This window comes from Triticum dicoccoides, chromosome 2B (assembly GCF_002162155.2).
Source record: "Triticum dicoccoides isolate Atlit2015 ecotype Zavitan chromosome 2B, WEW_v2.0, whole genome shotgun sequence".
In the NCBI taxonomy this organism is placed as follows: Eukaryota; Viridiplantae; Streptophyta; class Magnoliopsida; order Poales; family Poaceae; genus Triticum; species Triticum dicoccoides.
Genome location: NC_041383.1, coordinates 289190751 through 289193336, shown reverse-complemented (window position 1 = coordinate 289193336; position 2586 = coordinate 289190751).

Sequence of the window (2586 nt, the reverse complement as noted above, 5' to 3'; positions counted from 1 at the left end):
CGACAAAGTTTTCGCATAGATGTGCGAAAACTGCCATGGTCAGAACGGCATTGGGGTGAAGTCAAGGAGGCAGAACCCGTAGGTGTTCATAATGTCGCAGAAGAAATCAGAAAAAGGCGGGTAGAGCCCGCAGTAGAAGAACAACGCGAAGAATGGGTACCCGCTTGGAGCCAGTTCCGATGCTGCAGCCGGGAGTACCCTCGTGCGCGGATGCGCACGCGTCTCCGTCGACCAGAAGAGATAGTAGTACTCCCTCAGCTCCTGCGCACCGAGCTGAGGGGGGAAGAGGGCCCGCTCCTTCCACAGCGCCGCGAGCCGCTGCGCCTCGGCCGACTTCACGCCCTTCCCCTTGTCGGCTTTTGGAGCCATGGCGGAGGTGGTGGGGGAGATCGGCGGTGTTGGTGATGCTGGTGGCAATGGGGGGGCGGAGCGCTGCTCTCTTTCGACTTTGAGAAGAAGGAGGAGAGCGGCGGAGATTTTGGAGAATGCAGTAGCAACCGGCGAAGTGGGCAAACTGCCCCTGTTTCCCCTGCTTATAAAGAGGGAGGGGGCGGACGTTTCGCCCTTCCGTAAAGAAACCACCCATGATCCCTCCCACGATGCCGCATTCAACGCGTGCCGTTCGGGGAGGGCGCGGTGGATACGGAGCAGGATGCGGCGTGACCCAGGCCGCGTGTGCCCGTACCCTGTTTTGGGCCTGGCCCAACAGCGCTCGGCACCGTGTGTGGCCCAGGCCCGGGGGCTCCTGTCGGTGTACTAGAGTAGGGGTACCCTAGTATCTCGAACTTGTGCACGGGCAGTTGCAGCACCCCGCGGCAAGGCTTGCCGGGCGACCGCCAAGGTCCTCCGTGGTTCCCTTGGAGCCATTCAAGAACAAAGTATTCAAGCCAAGGAGACAAGGCCCGGGCAAGAGGAGCTTGCCGGGAAGGCCAACCAAGGCATCCCAAGGAACTTGCCGCGACGCGCCACGCGTCCCAGCAAGGCAACAAGGCCCCGGCAAGAGGAGCTTGCCGGGAAGACCAACCAAGGCATCTCGAGGCCTGGTGAGCGACAAGCTTCCGGGCGCGACAAGACGATGACCGTGGCAAGGCGCTTGCCGCGGCAAGTAACCACTCTGTACCCACGCTCCAGCACATCCGCTAACGTGTCGCTCTGGGGGCCTTTCCAGGCACGCGTGGTGTGAGGCTGTGCAGCCAGCGGTGCGCGGTGGCATGCGATGCTAACAAGATCACCATCGTGGCGAGAGGTGGCGTCCCTGACGGTCCCTTTCTGCACTGTTTGGGCGACACAGACGGGCATTTAATGCCTTTGTCCCCTGCCATCAGGGTTAGATAGGATACACTGTGCAAGTAGGTGTACCAACCGCAACACTTTTTACGCTTTTACCCTTCTCTGTGTTGCCACCTATCGGTGACCCCTTGAACATATAAAAGGAGGCCCATGCGCAACGTAGAGGGGGTTCGACTCATTCGGAAGCCAGAAAAACACTTAGCCCTCTCGAGCAAGAACACAATATAATCAGACAAGCAGCAGTAGCAGTATTATCTCTCCGGAGAGCTCCAAAGCTGGGTAAACTGCTCGTGTGCTTCGCCTCGATCCGCTCTTCGTGCGACCTCCGCCCCCCGCTGAACCGAAAGGGGCCCGGTCCGCCGGCCCGATAGGTGTTCGTGGATCAGCTTCCCCGACACCTCATCATCTTTTTCATCCAATGAGCTCATAGTTTCATCAATTTCTTCTTCCATAGCTTCCTGCAAAATATTAGTCTCTTATTGGACAGCGGAGACTTTCTCAATGAATGCATCAATATTGTAGTTGTATTCGTAATTTTCATAGCAATATCTCAATATAGCAAAATTTTCAGGCCTATAAACATCATCGTCTAAAGCTTCATACTTCTCAAACAAAGATTCAATGTCATAAGCAGCCTTAAAAGCAACAAATTCTTCAATTCGTTCAATATCATAGTAATCATATATACCATTAGCATAAGAAGCTAAGGTTTCATTATCATTAAATTCGAATGAAAAGGGATGGTGTGGAGCCTTCATCCTAGAGCAACAAGTATAATCATATCTCAAGCATATATCCCGAGCATACCAATATAACATAGAAATTTGATCCCATAATAGTTTCCCTTTTTGTGTCAAGCGATAATCCCTAAAGTATTCACGTTGATCCAACGTGTCTCCCATAACAAAGTTGAATGGGGTTTTCTTAGGATTATCAAAGTAGTACATAATTTCTATCACATAACGAGCATCGAGGGTTTTAGGATGTTCCCCATCTCCATGAGTAGCAAGTACACCTAATTTTTTTGGTATTTCGTGTTCCATATCCATAAATAAAGATAGAGAACAACTAAGAATAGCAAATAAAAATTACTTAGTGATAAAGCAAACAAGCACACACGAGAATATTCACCCCACACTATGACTCCCCGGCAACGGCACCAGAAAAAGGTCTTGATAACCCGCAAGTATACGGGATAGTTGTAGCCTCTTTCGATAAGTAAGAGTGTCGAACCCAACGAGGAGCTAAAGGTAGAACAAATATTCTCTCAAGTCCTATCTGCCACTGGTATGACTC